This window comes from Microtus ochrogaster, chromosome 26 (assembly GCF_000317375.1).
Source record: "Microtus ochrogaster isolate Prairie Vole_2 chromosome 26, MicOch1.0, whole genome shotgun sequence".
Lineage (NCBI taxonomy): Eukaryota > Metazoa > Chordata > Mammalia > Rodentia > Cricetidae > Microtus > Microtus ochrogaster.
The window spans coordinates 5,523,918-5,547,736 of NC_022025.1; positions in this window are offsets into that span (position 1 = coordinate 5,523,918).

A 23,819-nucleotide genomic window follows, 5' to 3' on the forward strand; every position below is an offset into this window, starting at 1 on the left:
AAAAAAAAAAAAAAAACCTTAGGCAAAATCATCATAGCAAAGTGGTTCTTTTATTTTAAATTTATCAAAGTTATCTGCAAACTAGATAGCTAAGATATGGGAAATGGCAGGGGATGCTCACATAAACTTCTGATGTTGGGTTACAATCAAATGCTTGCTGAGCAGTGCCTTTCCTAGGAATGGGCACGGTCATGTGAACCTTTGGTGTGTGCACTCCCTTGCATTCAATGTTTGTCTCCATACAAAGCTGATTTCCCTTTGTGGTGAGTAGTTTTTGTGAATTTCACATTCAGCACACAAGTATACTTTAGAATACGATTCATGACAATAAATTCTAAAGCAGGATTAGCTATTTGCTTAGAGATAATGAAAGGGAAAAAAAATCAAGCCTGGATCTTCTGTAACTATTTCAGTTACATAATATCAAATCGAGTTCATGTTTATTTTGGTCAGTGCAGCAAGCAGGTACAGCCTGAAGATAGGCTAGGATGAGCCAAGTTAAGTAAAATGTGTCTTTACATAATTGCCCTTCTAAATAGCATACATTTTTCTAGTATACCTTATATTAAATGTTTTTTACAAGTTGAAAAATGTTCAAAGGCATGTACGTTTCCAAATAAAATACACATATTGTAGCTTAAAATTTCTTAATGACTATTCAGACAGAATGATGTGTGAAGCGATGCTTACGATTTTATTTTTTTTAAAGCAAAGCTCTAATGTTTTTCTATCGCTACTAAAGATTCTATTACCTGAATTACCAAGGATAAAAATTTGTCATATATCTGACACAAGCATCCATAAATCATGTGAAAATACTGGGAACTTTGGTTTGGTAAACATTTGAGACCAAGCCTTGAAAACAGTGACTTTCAATAATTGTTTGTCTTATTTTGATAGAATGATTATTTTGCTCAATTGACAATTAAATACTCCTTTTAAAGGGTCACATACCTCTACAGGCACATCGTATAATTATGGGTCAAAGGCACAGTGTTAAGTGCTGCAGCAATGCAAGATGTAATGGTAAATTTCTTGCCATCAAAGGGCCTCTTTTTTTTTACGAGGTAGAGTTGCGTTACTGAAGGACACTTAGGACGAAGTCCTGAGGGAGGACAACTGATTCAGAACCCATGCAGTATTTGTAGGGATGTAATTGTGAATCTAAAGCGAGAGAGCTTGTGTGGTCCAGTGAATGAGGAATTATGTATCCAGAGAAGAGTCTCTCAGCGTAGGTTTGTTAGAGTAACAGGAAGTTGTGTATGGATGATGTGATGGATGGCAGGTTAGACAGTGAAGCAGAAATGGACCAGGATGCAAAGGTCAACAACTTCTTCAATGTTGTATGTTAATACAATTAAGACATAATTTCTTTATTCATGAGGGAGACAACTTTTTTTTTTTTTTTTTTTTTTTTTTTTTTTTTTTTTTTTGCTGAGCACCTACTGGCCAGTCCCAGTTTCATTTTCTTTGCAGATGTGAAGGCACTAGAAACCCACCAAGTCATGTGTGAGAAAGCAACCACCAGGTGGCAGAACTGCACTGGATTCACTGGCATCATCCAAAAGCTGAACCCCAGAAACCTTCAGTCAACTCTTACTCAGAGCAGCTTGGCTTTAGTCTGACATTAAAGCTCCGAACCTTTAGTGGACTCTATTCTTCTTCCCACTTACTCCAATGGACAGATGCTATAAAATGAATATTGCATGGACATATATCCTAAATTATTTCTCTGATTGCATTGCAGTGAAAGCACATGAACAGACACATTTTCGTATAATAAACTCCTAACTTAGAGTTTAAAAAATAATTTAACATGTCAATCTAATTTCTTTTTTGCATATTTTTTCTGCTGCTAACATAGAATGAGTCCATCACAATATGGTCCATCATCATAGCAGAACATGATGAGCCTAATGATATTTTGTCAGTGAACTCTTAGAATGGATTTTCTTGTCTAATCTACCAACTAGATAAACTAACAGGAGATATGCTGGATTTTCTTATTCTTGTCAAGCATGCCACAGTACAGTTTTGCCATTGTGTTGAGAACAGGCTGCTAGAGTAAATAGTGCAATGTTTGTTTTTCAATGTAATGCAACTGTAGGGTTAAATTTAGGCAGCCTCTATGTTTAATATGGAGATTGTCTATTTTGTCTCTCTTAGTGAATGGTACATTGATCAACTTCGTTCATTGACTAGCTGTACCTAAACAAGATCTTCTGGTGATACAATTACTTCCTCATTCTGGCTTTGTATCATTGCACAGTGGTAAAGTAATTAGTACTCCAAAGACACAATCAGTGTCCAGCAGCACCAGATGAGGGCAAAGCTTGCTCTAGAACTGATCTCTTTATTAGAACCTTGGGTTAATCCTTATAGATTGCTTTGCTACTGACCATAAGTCATGTGAAAACTATTTTAATTACATTTCATTGAGGGAGAGAATTTTGGACTCATTGAGGTAGAATAATGCATGCACCACATAAACAATACACACGAATGGATGACTTCAAGTATTAGAATACCAAAGCAACAGGCAACTAGTGTTTGTGATTTTCAAGTTACAAATGGATAAAAAAGAAGTGGAAACGATCGGGAACCCTAAACTCCTTCACAGAAGCTTGTTACTACCTCTGCCCTGTTGCCTCTTGTAGTTTAGGACTTCTGGTTGGATGTGCATAATTAAGACATAGGTCTCCTTTTTATGAAAAGATTACTCAAGGCAGAATTAAAGTTTATTGTTCTCTAGGGAGTTCTCGAAGGCTCTGTTTCTTTTTCTTCATTCTTCTTCCTTCCCTCTTTTTTCTCTTTTACTTCCTTACTCTGTGACACTTCTCTTAAACTGAGGCAAAACGTATAGAAACTTGATAGAAACATATTCTTCTGTGGGTTCCCCTTCCACTTGTTTATTTCAAAATCATAATAAAATATCTACAAATTGAGCATATATTGGTACATATATAATTCTATAAGATTCTTCTTTGGTAAGTAATAACTTTGAAGTCCTTGTAGATTTGAATTCTCTGCTTCTGAACAACAAACTAGTCTCTGTGATTTTAAAGGTTTTTTGTTTGTTTGTTTGTTTTGTTTTTTGAGATAGGGTTTTCTTGTGTAGCTTTGGAGCCTGTCCTGAAACCCACTCTGATACCAGGCTGGTTTCAAACTCACAGAGATCCATCTGCTTCTGCCTTCCAACTGCTGGTCTTAAAGGCGTGCACCACCATCACCAGTCAGATTTCAATTTTTTTGAAAGTCTTAATATTTCTTTTGTTTTTGAGGATTTCATAGAGTATATAATGAAATATTATATACCTTCCCTCATATTCCCTATAAACCTCAAGTATGCCCCCTTTCAAATTCATTACCATTTTTCATGCCTTCTAAATCTAGTTATTGCTGCTCACATGTAAATATACGTGTGACGCCAGTTACTGGAGCATGGGAAACCTACCAGCAGTGGCAACACACCCAGAAAAGAGGATTCCTATTCCCAGAAGCTATCAACTAAACATTGCTCCTGTGGAAATCCCGAGACCTGGAGAGCATCAACCCAGGCTATGCTAGGATGTTGGGTGGCTTGATCTGGTCCCAATAACCAGAGATCCTGAGAATTCAGGAGTGTAGAGCCATGCTACAAGTGAGAATGTTTTGCAGCACTTTTGCTCAGTCTTAAATTCTTAAATTCTTTTTATATCTTCTTCTATTGATGCTCCCTGTGCCTTGGTGATAGGAGGCACAATACAGGTACTCACTTGGTCTGAGCACCGTGTCTCTTATTCTTAGCACTTGGCTTGGTTCTACATTTCTTCCTTGACTGCTTTCCACTGCAAAAAGAAGCTTCTCTGAACAATGATGAAAGCTGCTTAAGTCTATGGAAATAAGCATAAATATTAAGAATGACTTTAAGAGGACGATGCTTTAGCCGATTCTACTCTGGGCCTATGGTGTCCCAGCTATGCAGTGCATAAAATCACCTCCTGTGGAGCAGACCTAAAATCCAGTGGTTAATTATTCCATTAGACTCATGCCACAATTGTACCAGTTGGTACTGTCTTTTCTGGCAGCTGCAAGCTGCAACACATAGATCCCAGGACGGGGTAAGTCCCTTGATATCTTTTCTCCCCCAAAAGCCTGCATAGTACCCTCCAGTACTATAAAAATTATCCAGTAGTAAGGAAGTTTCTGGATCAGTTTTAGATTTAATTCTCTATGTCCTGTTGTCAAAGAATGTAACAAGTTGAGTGATAGGGTATTAATATGTAGTTCTAGTGAGCTAAACATTTTCCGTGTTACTTTGAAGACCCCCTAGGGACTTGCTGATCATTAACTTGTAGGGAGGTATCCCTAATAATCCATGTTATCTGGCAGAGTTATTGTGGGGTGATTCTGTTCCATCTCCCCACTCCCTCTCTCTGTATTTCAAGATGTATTTTTAAGTTAGCCTACTAACTAGTGACTTTCCATAATACATTTTCATAAATTTTTAGTCTGGCTCAACCTTCCCAAGACCTGTTTTCTCTCCCTGCGCCCATCTTCATCCCAGCACTTGCATGAGATTTAGAACCTCATTGTATTCCCATCTGCCTTCTAGTTCACAAATGCTCTACCATCTCACCAATTAGTTTTTTTTTTTTAAGTTGGGTTTTGGGATAGTAGGCTTTATTTTTCTCTGTGAATATGCATATTTGTCTGTGTGAGTGTATGCCATGCATATAGGTTCCTAAAGAGGCCAGAAGAGGAAGTCAGATTTCCAGAAACTGTTGTTACAGGCTAGGGTGAGCCATCTGGTATGGGTGTTGGGAACCAAACTTGGGTCTTCTGAAAGCAGAAAGAACTCTTAACCTTTGAGCCATCTTTCCGGACTGCTGAAATGTGTTTCTCACTGTTTATAAAGTTCTTCTTTCCTGTTACTAAATAATAAATAAACGAACCTTTCAGCATAAGGAATACAGAAGAGTAATTGTACACATGACTACCTGACTGCAAAGTACAATGCAATGACATGGAAGTCCTTTGTATTGGCTCTTCTAATTTCTCATTCTATGTTACTGAAGGGCAGCTACATGAAAGCCCTTGTTAGAGTGTATACACTTGATATGATTCTCCATAGAAATGTTAGTGCTTTGTAGACTAAAAGTCTACAAAGTATTACCTGCCTAGCAGCATCACTGAGCATATTCCAGAATCACAGTCTACTGACTCATAGACATGGTCACAGGTCATGTTGACCCAATCATCATGTTTTGCTATGAAGAGACACCTGAAAAACTGAACAGCTGATTTCTTTGGCTCCTTGCTTTAGACGTTATATTGTTCTTAGTCTCTGGGTTCAACTAACTGGGGCCTCTGTGAGATAGAACTTCATAGTAGGAACAGGCTTTAGAGCAAAGCTCAATTTACGGAAGCCAGAGAGCAAAGAGAGAGGAAAGGGACGAGAGCACACTAACACCTTCAAGGGCATACCTCAGTGACCTAAAGTTTTCTCCTGACGCTACACCCGTTAAAGGTTTTCCACTCTCTGATAACAGCTTGGGCCAGTGACTAACTCATTAACAAATACATTTTTAAAGACATTCAAAATGTAAACCTTAACAATGTGTTTGATGAGAAATGGTTCTTGTCTTTAAAAGTTTCAGGTAAAAAAAATATTCTATTCTTCTCTATATGACCAACAGCACGTACCATTATTCGTGGCCATTTCTCTTTGTCACTGTGTGTATACAAAGACTCTGGTTTAAAAATGAAAGCCATAGTGTGACTTGCAAAGAATAAGTTTTATGAATATCCTTACACAGGACAGCCCTCTAAGAACTGTATACATTACCCGCATGTATACATTTGGAAATATCTGTGTGTGAGTGTGTGTGTGTGTGTGTGTGTGTGTGTGTGTGTGTATATGTATGCAGGAACATAATGCAATTTGGGTTTGCATATTTCAGCAAACATATTTCATACATGTGTATAATAGAATTATTATAAGGCACACTATGCTTTTTGACCATTTTATATAACTTTAGTAGTCATTAAGATCATCATATAGATCCATTCTTTCCTTTGTGGTTGCAGAATGAAGGTATTTTAATTCCATTTTTTACTTTAATGGTTAGAATATTTCTATAAAGAGGAAATTCATTCACTTTCATCAATATGTGGTTACCCCCAAGGAACATATAAAGGCTTTATACATTTTCCATTATTGACTAGTTTTAAAAGTAGCACCTGTCAATCATGGCCAATCCTCCAGTAGTTCTCAGGGGTTCCATATTTAAATACACTTAGATTTCAAGTTGCTCTAGTTTTCAATCTTACTGATGCTCAGTTTGTTCTGTGATGGGAGTCCTTTCTGCTGCCTGCTGATTGGTCCAGTTGTCAAGTTCTTGTAGGCACTGCTAGCTTTTGCTGTCTACCACCATAAGTGCTTCCTGGGAAATTTTGCCCATTTCCTGTCTTAGACTGTGAATCAATCTTGTTTTCTAGAAGAGCAGTTGTTATTAGCAGGAAATTGTTTTCAGCCAGGTGCTGAAGATCGGCTTCACTGCTGGTGGCCATTGTTTCTAGGCCTTTCCAATCTGCGAACCGTTGTTTGTAAAGACCAGCATTATAAATTATGATAATAATTTGAAATTTTTTTACTGAATATAGATTCTTTTCTCATACAATATTCTGATTGCATGAGATCCTCTCCCTCTACTCCTCCAAGTTTCCCCCACCTTCCTTTCCATCCCAATCCACTCGCTTTCTGTCTCTCATTAGAAAAGAACAGGCTTCGAGAAAGATAACAAAACATAAGAAAATTAAATATAGTAATATAAAACAAAAACCATCACATCAGAGTTGGACAAGGCAAACCAGCAGGAGGAAAACAGCCTAAGAAAAGGCACAAGAATCATTAACACATTAACACACTCAGGAGTCCCATAGAAATAACAAACAGAAAACTGTAATATATATGGGGAGGACCTGGTACTGGTCCCATGCTGGCCTTGTGCTTGCTGCTTCAGTCTCTGTGAGCTCACACGCACCTTGCTCAGCTGATTCAGTGGGCCTCGAGTTCTCCTGGTGTTCTTCATACTTTCTGGCTCTTAGAATCTTTCTGCCTCCTCTTCCTTAGTGCTCCCCTATCTCTCAAGGGAAGGATTTGATGTAGACATTCCATTTAGAGCTGTGTTTTCCAAGAGTGCTGTCTCTCTCTCTCTCTCTCTCTCTCTCTCTCTCTCTCTCTCTCTCTCTCTCTCTCGGCTGTGGGTCTCTGTATTTGTTCCCATCTGCTGTAGGAGGAAACTTCTTTGATGATGGCTAAATAATGCATATCCTAGTGTCTTTGGTATGGGAAGGTAATCGGTAAGGCTACCAAAAGTGAACTGTAAATACCAATCCAGGAACAAAACCTTTGATCTACAATGCTGTCCTGCCTGAAAAATATGCTAGGGAAATGGTGGCACAAAGCTTGTAGGAGTAGCCAAGCAAAGTCTGATTTGACTTAAGGCCCATTTCACGAGATGGAGCCCATAATGACAGTGTTTGAGGACCAAGAACCAGAGACAAGATAGCTCAAAACCTATGGTAAAACTAAATACTACTGGTCTATAAAAAAAGTGATATTGACTCCTAATGATATTTTCCTATACTGATACACCAATAATTCAATACACTCTAAGTCTACAGTTTTACTTATCTCACCAACTCATATCTCCATATTTAATGCATACAATCTAAGATGTCAAAGAATATGGATTTTTTTAACTATTCCCCTAAATATTCAACAGCACACAAAGATAAGAAAAATGTTGTGACCATCTACTTCATTTTTTGGCTCATCACGTAGCTCATTTGGAATATATGGAATTTCTGTTTTGAAGTAGCATGTGATAATTTGTTTTTTATGATTGTGGCATTAACTTAAGGTACAAGGATACAAAAATTCTAAATTTAAATAAAAACACTATGTATTGACAAATATATAAATTTGTTTCTGTTTTGTATTTTATATATTTCCTATATTAATTTTTTACTTTTTGACAATTTTATATATGAGCATTGTATTTACAAAATCTCCCCCTGGAATTCTCCTACAAATGCAGTTAAATATTTAATTACAGTCAAATTTATATACATTTTATCCCCTTTTAGATACCAATCTTAATAAATACCCCATTTTATATACAGTAGTTTTGTAAATCACTTAGTTACAGTAAAGGTATTTCCTTACAAGATATTTCTTATAAAACAACAAATTATGTAAGTTTTGTTTTGTTTTTGTTTGCCTTTTTCGAGACAGGGTTTCTCTGCGTAGCTTTGGTGCCTGTCCTGGAACTAGCTCTGGTAAACCAGGCTGGCCTTGAACTCACAGAGTTCCACCTGCCTCTGCCTCCCAAGTGCTGGGATTAAAGGCGCGTGTCACCACTGTCAGGTAGATATTTCTTACACGACAACAAGCTGTAATTTATTTAATCAATCTGTTGTTTGGTATTTGCTATATGAAGATTCTTATGTATATCTTTTTAAATGCTTTGCTGATATACACTCTTTCTCAATATTAGGAGTGCAATTACTGCATTAAATGATACAGATGTACACAGTTTTGTCAATTGTTGCCTTATCAGCAATTGGCATATAATTTACTATTTCACTTTAGAAGAAGTAATGCATGGTAATATCTATTTCATATATTTTATTTCTTGACATTAGTAGAAATAATGCATGGGAATATCTATTTCATATATTTTACTATTTCCCTTAGTAGAAGTAATGCATGGAAAATATATTTGACCTTGAGGTCAAATATTATTTACCTTACCATAGGCTAGACTCCTAGAGAAAACAGTGTCTCCTTCCTTTGCAAATATTGATTGCCAGTATCCACATGGTTTGGGGTGAGACTGTGTGCCAAATTCTCCTCTTCTTCATGAGAATTGGTCCGGCCTGTGCTTGCATGGGTTTTGTTTATGTTTTCACATTTGCTCTGCATTTGTACGTGCAGCTGCCCAGCTGTGTCCAGAAGATAATACTTCCTTATAGCCATTGCCAACCTCTGGCTCTCACCTCTCCTCCCACCACTATTCTGTAGTAATCAGTGCACCTTGGCGGTGGTGTTATGATTTATTGTCCCTTCAGGGATGAGCATTCCGTGCCTTGGCAAATTGTGGGTCTCTGTGTTAATCACTATCTATTACAAACAGAAGGTCCTCAGCTGTGGGATGAGAGGTGCGATTGTCTATCAGTATGACAATAAGTCATAAGGAGTCAGCTTAATACTATGCCCATTTAACAGTACGGTGGTAGTAGGTTGTGAGGTTTTAGTTTAAGTAGTCCAGGGGATGTTAGAAATCAACAGATGAAGAAAAATGATTATAATTCTCAAAGTTAAATCATGAATAAATTATTAATTTAAAACTAAAATTATTATCACTATAAAATTTTTCTGTGATATTTTTATGTCTTCAATTTTTATGCATAAATGTAGAAAGTAGTACATATACATGAAACAGGTTGCTAATATAATTCATTTGTAGTGATTTCTTTGTAAAAGTTGAGGTTCGCTGGATTGCAGGCAAGCATGGTGGAAGGTCCTCTTATCAGGACTTTAAAATCCTAACTGTAAATGAAATGCTTTATAAAGTACTCATTCTTTTGTAAATAATATTAAATGGAATGAAAAATTTAAATCCCTAACATTCCATGTTTTTGACAAAACTTCCTTATTCATAATTTTACCAAAATTTTCAAGTCCTTGCCATGTACACTTATTATTCACTAGATATAGCATCACTACACGTTCCAGTAAGGAAAGTTAAGTGTCATCATTACTGATGAAGGATGGGCAGTTTGAACAAGCACTAGTTCACAGAAAGAATGCAGAATGCTTTTTTTTTTTTGTGCAGGACAAAAAAAAAAACGCAAAACAACAACAACAACAACAACAAAATAACCAGGATAGAGTGCCTTTACAGGCTAGGATTTTAACCTTTTGAATAAAACAGTCGATGATTTTAATAATAATTGATTGAGTCTCTTTTCACTTGAATATGATTTTCCTCCCAAACAAGTATGTTTATACAGAGGGAACAGTGTAGCTTTGCAAGCTTTTCAGTGCAGTGACATTTGGGAGCCTTTCCCTATGTCTCCCCATTCTCATTACGCCCTGTAGGTTCAATCTATCTAAGATAACAGATGCAAAGAAAGGAGGCTGGGAGTACTGGTGCATGTTAATGGGTAAGAGTGCTCACAGAAGGCTGACATTTACAGAGAGCACGTGAAAGCAGGATGAACACTTGCCAGTTAGGTGCGTTAGATATGCCCTTGTTTACACGTGATACTCTGTGAACCTGGCATGTGTGTACAGCAAACGCTGTGCGAAGAATTATTTTATGACTGAAGAGCACCAGTCCACAGGTCTCTTCCCAGAGCCTACCATCACAAGCAATTGACGTGCACACCAGGCTTTATGCTCCTGGATCACGTAGCTTCCAGCATTCCTTTTTGTTCCCTAAAGCAAATGGGGAAATCAGGTGCAGAGCTAAGTGAAGGGACTTTGCATTGTATTGCATCCATTTGAAAATCCTTGGGACTTTGTACAAATATTCCTATTTATGTGTTTCCTTAACGTAGAAAAAGTTTATTTTGCATCCAATAAAGGAGGTAAAAATGTTTATGTTGGTCGTCTGAATGAGAGTCATAACTAGTTAAATTGTAATAATAACAAGCAAGCATAAAGGATAAGATATTTGAATTAAGTAGTAACTAGTTTTGAGTAGTTATGAGCTCAAATATCTTATCCTTTATGCTTTTTAAATTGAAAATAGATTTTTCTCAGGTAATGCATTCTGATTACGGTTTCTCCTCCCTCCATTTCTCCCAGTTCCTTTCTACCCCCCCACTTCCCTTCCCATTCACCCCTTTTCTCTTTCTCATTAGAAAAGAACAGGTATAAAAGCAAAACAAGGTATAATAAGATAAACAAAGACTAGCCCACCAGAATGGACCAAACAAAGAAACAGAAGGAAAAGAGCACAAGAAACAGAGACCCACATGCTCACACACACAGGAATCCCATGAAAACATTTAACTGGATGTCATAAATCAGACGCAAAGAAGAAGGGTTCTCAACCTTCCTAGTGCTACAAGCCTTTAATATAGTTCTTCATATTGTGGAGACCCTCAACCATAAAACCATTGCTACTTCATAACTATAATTTTGCTACTGCTATGAAGTGTAATGTAAATACCTGATATCTAGGATATCTGATATGTGACACATGTGAAAGAATCTTTCCACCACTCCAAACGGGTTACAACCTACAGGTTGAGAGCAATTGTTGTAGAATTAAAAAGTGAAAAGAAAAATATGTTAACTAAAATAAAAATTAGAATAAAACATAAAAAGGCATACATACACATACATGATGATGAGTGAGGGCTACGCTTACCTGTGGGTCTAAGGGAAGGTGCTGGGAATACAGTTAGGAGTTATCCTGGTTAAGTGAAGTGTAGTAGTGGATTATCTTCTAGGGTGCTGTATCCCAATCAGTAGCCTCATGAGCAGTAGACCAGGTTTAAAGTACTAAGCATGAATTTTTACCTACTGTCCAGGTATTAAGTCCAATTCGATAGTTTTTGGTTGCTCCCAGGATATTAGTGCCATCGCTGCATCTTTTAGGACACCTTGCCACTCTGGTCATTGTTTTCATATCACAACTGGGTTAACTATTTGTGGTTTTCCTCCCTTGGCAGCTTACATAGCTCCTTCTATTACTGTGAGAACTATCTCTCAGAAAGAGCCTCCCAGGCCAATTTTAACTCAGATTCTACAAGTCCTGTGTCCAAAATTTGTGATATCTTCAGCGATAAAGTCTTAACCTTCAGTATCTGGGAGGCAGCTAAGGGATTGATAGCAACCTATATTGTTTTAGAGTCATCTGGAATCTTCTGACAAACAACTGTAAAGGATCCATGCTTGGTACTGGGATTTTTTTTTTTTTAAGATAGTCTGCAGGTCTTTCAGGAATACAGTCTTAGGACAGTAATGAAGCAGCTAAAAATTACATTTAAGTCAAAATTAAGTCATGAAACTTACCTATTTCCCTTCTGCTTCTGTTCTTTTAGGTCCCCAGGCCTCTCCTCATGATGTTCTTTGTCCCTGTGGCCACCCACTTTGAAGTCTGACCTGCTTCTTGGAATTTTTCTTACTTCACAGTTATTTTCCAGTACTGTGCTTTAATAAAACCCCAATCTGAAAAAACACAGTTCATCTTTGCCAAACGTTTAGGAGGCAAATTTCCTTATAGTCCCTGAGGCATTTCCAGTTTTAGGAGGAGATGTTCAATATTTCAAATTAATTTGTAAGTGCAAATATTCAGATGATATAACAGACTATATTAGTCTGTGAAATTCATCCGGGAAAATGCTCTTAGGGCTAAGGGTAAACATGTAGTTTGTCTTGGAATGGGGACCTCTCTCCATTGCCACCTGGCCTGGTGTTCCTGATTTTTAATTTTCCCTGTTTAATTTCATATTAAAATATAGCTATGAGTTAAAAGCATCATGTCATTAACATTCATATTGGAGTGTTTTGAAGTTTCAGCCACACAGCGGCTCAAGGGATTTGTGGCAGGTGGATTTTGGATAGAACAAACACAGATACTTTCATGTGTATAAATGAACTTGTATCTGAACCTGCCCCATATGTTCTCCCGCTGGTGTCTTTAGTATTTAAACTTTCTTCTCTAGCTCCTGCTCATGAATTTATCCTCAATGGAAAAAAAGGGGTTATTACTGATTTAATTGATCATGTCTCAGCACACCTAAAGAACTGACAATCATCTTTAAAGGTTAGTTTGGGACTTAAAAATTTACAGCCATCATTATAATGCATGGTTAATCTGACATGAAGCAGCAATGCATATGTGGTCATATGCTCCACTTTATCTGTAATAATTTCCAGATTTTGCCTTTGTTACTTTTGCTTTTTTGATTTTCTCTATTTTCTTATTTGCCATTATGATCCGCCAATTGTAATTGCCTTTGAGCATTTTTAAAAGTTTATTTTCTTCCCTAGTTTTCATGGATTTAATCTTCTTTGATTCTGAGTAAGCATGCCAAAAGTCATGCTGCCTACATGGCTATGGCTCAAGCTTTTCTTTTCTCATGAATTAGCAGATGGTGAACACTCTTTCCTTTGTCATTCAGGAATAGAATGCAGTGTCAAAGACATGTCAATTTTACTGACCTAGCATGGATTCTAATTTCTCATATTTTGAAAAACAGGACAATGAATCCTTTAATGTTAAATGTGATACAACACAATAACATCACATATCAAACTGTTGAGTGAATTACAAAGATGTCACATGAAGTTAAGCCAATGTATCAGCAGGTACTGCTTTATATATTTCCTATGTATTCCTCATTTAATCTTAAAGGAAATGAGATGGATTCTGTATTTGCACCTTACGTATACAAATAAAATCCAAGAGAGAGAAGTTGATGAGTTAGTCTGGTTCAGAAAACTCCTAGTTAACAGAAGGCTATCTAGGCTCAAGAAAGTTAGCTACAGCATTTGTACACCATAGAGTTTATGTGAAGCTGTGATTGAAATCATTTGTGGATGAGAACGTTAACTCATAGCGCTAGGTTACTGTATTATTTTATGCCATGTAACTAAATTATTTCAATTGTTAATATCTATTATGCTAGAAACCAATGTTGGTTTCTTCCTAGAGAAGTCCCATAGGAAATAAGAAAGATAATAATTTCAAACTTACTTTGTCTTGGTTTAGACCTTACAAGCAACAGCATTTAAAGAGTGCACACACAGGAAGAGAGCATCATAAATGAACCTGTTAAGAGCTAATCCAAATTCTTCCAGGAAGCAGAGTTCTAACATGTGGTCACAACTGTCTCAACATCTCCCAGTAGGAATTACGGAAAATACTGGGTTGCACACTCTTAGTTGTTTGCCTGGATTAAATAACTTTGACTATTTGAGAACCATGAACCACAAAATCAAGGCAACAGGGCATTCAGCCTCAAAGTCACTCTGCCAGAAAAGTGCTTATCCTAGATACTTCAGAAATCCTTCGTTGGTTAGGATTGTCCCCTGCGTATACTTGTGTACTCTTCCAAGAGAGACTATACTAAATTTGTATTATCCAGGCCAAGGTGGAGCCAGTTAATTCAATACAATTGCTGTACAACTTTCAGGAGAGGAGGAGAAATGTGCTGAAAAGGCATGGATTGTATTTTTTTCTCATTCTTCTTTCATTAGTGTGTACTGGTTATCAGAATGAAGGGGATCATTATGGCATTTCCATAAACATATGTAATAGTGCACTCAGTCTGTATACATGGCTTCTGTTACTTCTTTTATTTTTCTCCAATCCCCTTCTCTCAGCTTTCAAATAGTTCCTCCTCTTCTTCTTTGTCAAAAAGACACAGGTTTTAAAGCTGAAAATCAAAACAGAACGGATCAATAGCAGTAATAAAACAGTTTCTGAGTGCATATCTATTACTTAGAAGCAGGGTTCTCAGAAGTGACACTTAGAACTTCATCCTCTGTGATATGAACATGGACACTTGCCTTGAAAGTTCACTGTGGAAATTACATAAAGCGACATGTATAAAATCCCCTTGATAATATCTACCAAATATTTTCTATGGTCTTCAAATACTTCCTTAGAAGACGAGTTATGAAATTAAATGATCTATTGGGTTGCTTCTGCTCCAGAGGATTAACTTGAGGACAAAGGAAAAGAAATAGGACAAACATTTGAAACCTTTGAAGGCCACCACCAAAGCCCAGAAATATAATTCTCTCTCTCTCTCTCTCTCTCTCTCTCTCTCTCTCTCTCTCTCTCTCTCTCTCTCCCTCTCCCTCTCCCTCACTCCTTCTATCCCTTTCCTTCTCCCTCCATCTCTTTCTCTCTCCCCCCCCACTGTGTGTATGTATGATGTTTCTCTCTCCCCCCACACTGTGTGTATGTATGATGTTTATGTTGCATATTTTTGAGCATACTACAACTATTCAATATCACAGCACACATATAGAGGTCAAAGATCAACCTTGGATGTTGGTACTCACAGTCCACTCTGAGAACTTTGAGACAGGACATCTTGTGCTGCTCTATATATCGGTCAACTTGATGGGCACATCTGGAGTCTTACTGTCGAACATTGAGTTTACTTACTGTGTTGTCTTCACTTGGGTGCTGGGAATACAAAATCAGGTCCTTATGTTTGCATGCCTAACACTGTACCTCCTGAGCCATCCTCTCAGCTCACACTCGCTTCTCCTAAGTTTCTCTCATTCATTCTTTCTTCCTCCCCGAATTGTAAATTCCACATGTGTATTTATTACTATAATACAGAACAATTTGATAAGAATGGAAATGCTAGTATCAAAATATAGATAGGACATTGATATGGGGATTTTATATATCACGAACTTCCATGAAATCAGCCTCACTCAGTCCCATGGTCACTTCTACTCCTATGTGCTTTGTGACTGGTTCTATAACAGCTTAGTAAATCTGCTATTTTTTTTCTACCTTCCTTTCTCCATTATAATTTTTTATTTCTTTCTCTGACAAAGGTGAGCAGTTGAGTAGAAAAAAGGAGGTCTTTGCAGATAAATTCTGATTGTATTGGGAAATTTGTATATGTGTTTGTAGGGTGTGGGGTTGTGTGTAAACACATGTATTCATGTTTGTCTATGTGTGCGTGAGCAGGTGCATGCACTCGTGGATACATGCGGAGGCCAATAGTCATTATCAAGTGACTTCACCAATGGCACTCCTAATAATAATATTAACAATAATTAAAATAATTATTAATAATAAATATTATTAGAGGTAGTATATCTGCAGTGAATATAAAACATAGTTTTGATTAGGCTGTCTGGCCAGGAAGCTGGCCAAATCTACCTTTCTCTAGAGTTATAGACACAGGTGGCTGTGTCTCGTTCTGACATGGTATTATATCCAGATCTTTATACTCACACGGCAAGTCCTTTACACACTCACTGAGCCAGCTTTCCTGCTCTAGTATTTGAGAATTTCATCATTACATTGACATAAAGTCATCATAATCACTAAACATTAATGCACTTACAAATCAGATGTAAATTTGACAAAATTTAAACTATTTTTTGACTTTCAAGTTGGTTTTGCAGGTAGGGAGCCCATATAGTAAAAGGAAGGTATTGACCCTGTAAGTTTTTCTCTGATCTTTATATGTGTACTGCAGCATGAATCTTTGAACATGTGTGTGCATATACAATATATATGACCTTCATGTGTGCACTGCATCACATATGTTTTAAGGTTATAGTCATGTATAATACATATATAAACCAAAAATACAAATCATTGAAATGATTTCTTTTGCTGAGTTAATTATTTAAGCTTATAAAAATATTTATGAGAAATTTTAGGTGGAATCATTAGCAAAATCTTGAAAGTTATGATATTATGAGTTTATGAAAATATCAGATTGAAGTTTTACTTATTTTACTATTTCATTTCCATCCTATTAATGAGTTCCATGTCAGTGTTCTAATGAAAATAATTATGATGAATATCCCCTCTATAGATTTAGGTACTATTAAGTATTAGAGAATATCAATTTCCATTGTTTCTAGTAACATACGACAGTATTGCCTTATTCTCCAAATACATGAAAAGTTGACCTTTGTGCCCTGTACCCCAAGCTAATGGTTGATTCAATCAAGTTAGGTATTGGGCATAGGGCTGCCAGGTAGATCAGAAGTAGAGTGATTTCCACCATGACTGAAGATTTGATCTTTGTCACTAACTTATGTTTGGGACTGGGCATAAAGGAATACTTAACTCTGGTGTTGAAATAATGTACTTTAAATTTTTCTTTTGACTATTATTATGACTTATATTTTGAGAGAAGTTAAAATAAGTTTTTTTCAATGAAAATGAAAATATACACTTGACAATTTTGTCTGAATTTTGTTAAACTTACTCAAAAGAAACCTTTTGATACTACACAAAGACTCGGGTATCACCTATGGGTCAGATCTTCTTTTATGGGTTGTGTTGTTTGGGTGGATAAGATGAGCAGGTGGTGTCTGTCTGCATCAAGTTTACATCACCGAAGGCACAAAAGCCAGTTCAACAAAGGAACAATGATGAGGAAAACAAACCAAAAGATTAGTGAGGTCTCACTGGAAAGCGATATTATTTAAAATAGAAAATCCCTCTAAGAAGGTGAAAATTAAGAGGCAACGGGAAAAGAAAGCATGAGCTGGGGAAAGGGCTCAGTGGATTAAGCACTTGCTGTTCAGGTTTGACAAACTGAGTTTGGATCCCAAGAACCCAGATAGAGTTTGGCACAGCTGCATGCTTGTCTAACCTCTGCACTCCTACTAGGAGATTGGAGATAGGGACAGAATAATCCTTGGAACCTTGCTGGTCAGATCCTGTGTCCTGTGCATCAGTGAACAAGAGGAAACACTATCTTAAACTAGGAGAACATGTGGACCAGCAGCCAAGATTGGTCTCCGGATTCTACATGCCAGCTGTGGAAGTTCATGCCCACTCTCACACACATGAACACAATATATACACAACACATCACACATGCATGCATGTACAAACATTTACCTTTAACAATACAAAATATATTGAAATATTATACTTGCTTAAATAAATATTTTTTTTATTGAGAAAAGAAAAAAAAAAGAAAAAAGTTTCCGCCTCCCGAAAGCCTCCCATTTCCCTCCCCCTCCTCCCACCCTTCTCCTCCTACCCCACTCCTCTCCCCCTCCCTCTCCAGTCCAAAGAGCAGTCAGGGTTCCCTGCCCTGTGGAAAGTCCAAGGTCCTCCCCCCTCCGTCCATGTCTAGGAAGGTGAACATCCAAACTGGCTAGGCTCCCACAAAGCCAGAACATGAAGTAGGATCAAACCCCAGGGCCATTGTCCTTGGCTTCTCAGCAGCCCTCATTGTTCGCAATGCTCAGAGAGTCCAGTTTTATCCCATGCTTTTTTCAGTCACAGTCCTGCTGGCCTTGGTGAGCTCCCAATAGATCAGCCCCACTGTCTCAGTTGGTGGGTGCACCCCTAGTGGTCTTGAATTCCTTGCTCATCTTCTCCCTCTTTCCACTCCTCATTGGGACCTTGGGGGCTCAGTCCAGTGTTCCAGTGTGGGTCTCTGTCTCTATCTCCATCCATCACCAGATGAAGGTTCTATGGTGATATGCAAGATATTCATCAGTATTGCTATAGGATAGGGTCATTTCAGGTTCCCTATCCTCAGCTGCCCAAGGAACTAACTGGGGACATCGCCTTGGGCTCCTGGGAGCCACTCTAGGTCCAAGTCTCTTGCCAACCCTAAGGTGGCTCCCTTAACTAAGAATTGTGCTTCCGTGCTCTCCTATCCAACCTTCCTTTATCCCAATCATCCTTTTTCCCTAAGTTCCCCCCCATCCTCCCCTTCTCACTTTTCTCTCCCCATCTCCCCTAACCCCCATCCCATCCCACTCCCAAGATCCCAATTTTCTCCCTGGCAATTTTGTCTACTTCCCATAGCCAAGAAGATAACTATATGTTTTTCCTTGGGTTCACTTTCTTATTTAGCTTCTTTAGGTTCAGCAATTGTAGACTCCGTGACCCTTATTTATAGCTAGAAACCAATTATGAGTGAGTACATCCCATGCTCATCTTTTTGGGTCTGGGTTACCTCACTCAGGATAGTGTTTTCTATTTCCATCCATTTGTATGCAAAGTTCGAGAAGTTATTGTTTTTTACCGCAGCATATTACTCTAATGTGTATATATTCCACACTTTCTTCATCCATTCTTCCATTGAAGGGCATCTAGGTTGTTTCCAGGTTCTGGCTATTACAAATAATACTGCTATGAACATAGTTGAACAAATGCTTTTGTCATATGATAGGGCATCTCTTGGGTATATTCCCAAGAGTGGTATTGCTGGGTCCAGGAGTAGGTTGATCCCGAATTTCCTGAGAAATTGAAACACTGATTTCCAAAGTGGTTGCACAAGTTTGCATTCCCACCAGCAATGGATGAGGGTACCCCTTCCTCCACAGCCTCTCCAGCAAAGGCTATCATTAGTGTTTTTTATTTTAGCCATTCTGACAGGTGTAAGATGATATCTCAAAGTTGTTTTGATTTGCATTTCCCTGATCGCTAAGGAGGTTGAGCATGACCTTAAGTGTCTTTTGGCCATTTGAACTTCTTCTGTTGAGAATTCTCTGTTCAGTTCAGTGCCCCATATTTTAATTGGGTTAATTAGCATTGAATAAATAATTTAAGCATTAATTTTGACTTGATAGTCATCTGTGAAGAAAATCATTTTTACTCATTTAAAATACTTCTTCCATCTTTTGAGATTATAATTAAATTATGTCATTTTTTCTTCCCTAAGCTCCAAACCCTCCCATATATCCCTGTTTGCTCTTTTGCAATTTCATAGTCTTTTTTTCTTTGATTGTTATCTCATATGTGTAGCTATATATTCATAAATATATAAATACAATCTGCTCAGTCTATGTAATGTTAATTGCATATATGTTTTTCCCATTTTGAATGACTTGCTCAGGTCCTGTTTTCTAGTCTCCCAGGTCATAATGTGTTTTTCTGTCATCCACTGTCCAGACTCAGGTTTTTCCTCATCCCCAACTACAAGTGGCTAAGAAACATCACTATAGGTTACAGAATATTTGCCTTTTAGGGTGCCTCTGCCATGTACCATGGTTACCTCTTAATTGAGCATGAAAGTATAAAATGAAGCTGAGGTTTCAGAACTCGGTTTCCACACTATTTTGTCAGCATGTTGTGCACCTGGCGTGACTATCCGAGCCAGTCTGTTTATTTCCTTATACTAGAAGATAACTCTTCCTCAAGTATGTATTTCTCCCAGTCAGTTAAGTCTCCAGTAACCATGTCCTTGTCAACATGGTGCTTTTTAAATAGCCCATTCTTTTCTGTCCATGTTAATTAGCATTTTTAAAGGGATAAAAGTTCATAGTTCTGGAGGTACAACAAGAGATACAAAGAAAATTCAAGCCAAGGCAAGAGAAGATGATGCACAGAAGCTTCTGTTCAGGTTAAATCTCTGTGACTGGTTAGCTCCTATTACAAGGGTGTATTTTCCTCATGTGCCTGTTACTCCCCATCCTAGATCTAGGCCATTGATGCGACTCATACAGCCCTCCTGAGAGCTATGTGCAAGTGTTGCCCCTGGCTGCCAGCTGTTAATTGCATAGATAATTTCTACAAGTCCCAAATGGGTCCATTTCTAATCCGAATACCTAGGATAAATTCAAGTGATGTGTTTGGACCACAAAGGTAACAGGAAGCCTGCAAATGGCCATGAAACTTTGAAGTCTTGGCATCGGAGGCAATATCTTTTGGCAACGTTTGAAGTGTTGAGGATGCTCAGAAAGTTTTTTTTGTTGTTGTTTAGTGTAGTTCTCCTTATGTCAGTGACATGCTGTGCTTTTCTTATTTAAATGGATGAGTTAAAAAGGAAAACAAAATGTTCTCAGAATGCCGAGTGCCTTATTGTGGAAATCCTTTGTACATTGATTTATCAATGGCTTTTGGTATTGCAAATAGATACCATTTCAGGAAAATGGATAGCCTGTGTGGCCATTTACATTTATTTTTATTATGTGCCTGGTAGAATAAAGTCAAAATGGCTTAGGAGCATTCAATAAAATGAAGTATTTTAAAGATGCTATGTTCCGCCAACCTGAAATACCTGTAACGAGTGTGTGATCACTCCCACAGTCTCTATCAGCGCTGCACTTTTCTTAGGCAAAGGAAATCTCCATGCTGTGCACATGAAGGTCAGAGACCAACTTGCTGGAATTGCTTTGCTCCTACTGCCTTACGGATTCCAGATATAGAACTCAGCATCATTCTAATTAAGCTACCTTTAAAACTTGGTGTTAGAAGAGGTAGTTTAATTACAAATGATGCTCAGCTCTTTGAAGCAACATCCCATCAAAGCAATTTACTGCAGCTTTTTTTTTCCTGCTTGTGTCTTTCTACAGATTCACCGTTTATATATAAACAAGGACTTTTGCTGAGATTCCCATTTGTATTGTAATCCACGTATAATTAATATTAAAATAGTCACAAAAAGTGAAGATACTTTCTTAGGAAATCGTCAAGGAAATAGAGCAAAAGGAAAATTAATTTCAAAGGAATGGGTGATCAGAACAAAAGAATATCCTTTACCTTCCAGTTTTAAAAGGCTCCTTCACGTTTTTTCCCTCCTCCCCTCCCGTATCTCCCTGCTCCTTGTTAGCTTGTCTCTCCATCTCCGCTTCTTCCCCTCAGAGATTCACCGTGACTCCTTTGGAGGACTTGCACATTTGCATGGCTTGTAGGTTATCCAGCTCATTATCAGGGGTGCTGCTATATGACATTCACTCTTTCCAAAGACGTGAAATTAATTTTATTTGGTCTGGTGTTTTTGTCAAGGATATTTGCTAAAATCGTATTAAAATGCTATTTGGAAACCAGGTTGGAAGATTTTGTGTGCAGTTCTCTGCCTTGTGCTCCTGGGAACAATTTTATAGCTTTTGGTCGGTCGGTTTGCTTCAGAAATCAATATATGTGATTTGTAAAAGGTCAGCTGTGGCCTTCTGTCCATTTCATACCAATATTTTAACATCTCTAGGAATTTTCCACTTCGCAGTCCATCTTTCACCTCTAACTCCTGATAACCAAACTCAAACTTTTCTCCAGTATCTCTCCATGTCATTACCTAGAAAAGGGACAGGCGTGCATGTTATTTTATTTCCTTCTGACACTTCAGTGTCCCGGATGACCATCTCTTTCAGTACAACTGCTTTTATTAATAGTTTCTCTGCAGCAACCTTAAACTATCTCTAATTCTTCGGACTCTTGTGCAGAGAAATCCTTCTGTCATTTACAGTCTCCATCAGCCTTCATCCCCCTGTCTTCAGTGTGTCTGAGCCACGTTGGTCAGAGGAATTTCTAAGGTGCATCTCCAAGCTCTGCCTTCTACCTATTCATAAACTGCCTACACACTGGCTTCTGTTTCTAATATCCCATCTAATATCTACATCCAATATGTAAATCGTCCTCTTGATGCAACTAAAATTTTGCTTTGTAACCATTTTTATGATGAAGCAAAAGTATTTTTCTTCAAATTTGTTTACTTAGGTGTTCAGACAAGGTATAGATATTTATTAAACATGATGTTTTGAAGCAATATGGAATGTTGAAATCTAGCTTATTAAGAGAGATATTCCCTCAACCAGCTATCATTCTTTTCCTTTGTGTGTGTGTGTGTGTGTGTGTGTGTGTGTGTGCGTGTGTGTGTTAGGCATATGTGTGGGAAGACATGTGTGTCATTGTGTATGAATATTTGTGTTTACGCATGTGTAGGTTTATGTCTGGATATAACAAGAGTCTTTGCTGTCCAGCTCCAAGACTTGTCTTCTGGGTTCAGATTGGAAACTACCAGAAGTGAAAAGGAGTTTTTCTTTGGGTATCTGAATGTGAACGGACTCTGTCACGTGTGCTTTTCCGAATCAGTCTCCTGGCTGTGCTCTCTCAATTGGAAGTCTTCTACTTCCTCCTCGCTCTTATTCTAGTTTGTATGCCCTCCTCCCAGAGCCTTGAAGCAGAGAAAAACTCCCAGGAGTTACGTCTCATTGTCAAAAGCATGTTCCCCGGGTAAGCGGTAGGCATCTGGGCCATTTACCATAGCAACACAAGGCTTCCAACGTTTTAAGACTAAGACTGTGATTAGACCTGGGGCGGGGCACAGCAGCCAGTGACGAACTTTAAGACATAGGTCTATTGTCAGCAAACTGGCAAGCGAAGAATTGGCATGCTTTTCTTAGAGTGTTTTTGTTAGTTTGTTTTGCTTTTTTGTTGTTTTGTTGTTGTTGTTTTGAGACAAGGTTTCTCTGTGGCTTTGGAGCCTGTAACTACAAGCCTGTAGCTTGGAACTAGCTCTAGTAGACCATACTGACCTTGAACTCACAGAGATCTGCTTCCCTGAGCCTCCTAAATGCTGGTATTAAAGGCATGTGCCACCACTGCCCAGCTTGTTGGGGTGCTTTGTGTAATAACCTTGATTGGACTTCTCTGGCTCTGACCTTGTGGATAGCTATAAAGTTTTAAAGTTATAATTTGTCTACAAAAAGCCTTTAGTGTAGTTTGAACTTGCTCTGAGGTAACAGTGAGCTAATTATGTGTCTTAACAAAATGAAGAAGGCAGGTTTTTAAGTGTCTGCAGTTCTCGTGGGACAAGTAGATCTAGTTACAAAGCATATCCTAATATATATTCTATAGATCAAAATTAATACAACCAAGTGAAAAGTTATCATTCTGACCACCAACAGATACATGTAATCATTAGATTACATAGACACATTACATGAAAATGCAAGACAATGGAGAAATATCATATGTGTTATTGCAGAAGTGAAATTACAGATGAAAGCAACAGTTTACAGAGTCAGTGGTCCTCAAACCTTGCTGATGGGGTACCCATCAGGGAATCCTTCCTCTCATAGATTGGCACCTGAATTATCATTGCTATAAACTGCAATTGTGTAATGAGTCATCACAGCTCATGACAAACACTCCTGACAAGAAATATTTCATGACTGCTGCTCTTCTACCTTTTTTACTGGTGGAAGATCTCTCATAGAATCCAGAGTTTACTGAAATCTCTAGCCTCACTGACCTGCTTGCGCTGTGGATCTCATTTCTCTGCTTTTGACTTCCAAGGTGGAAAACAGGTCTGCTATACTTTTTTTTTTTTTTTTTTTTGGTTTTTCGAGA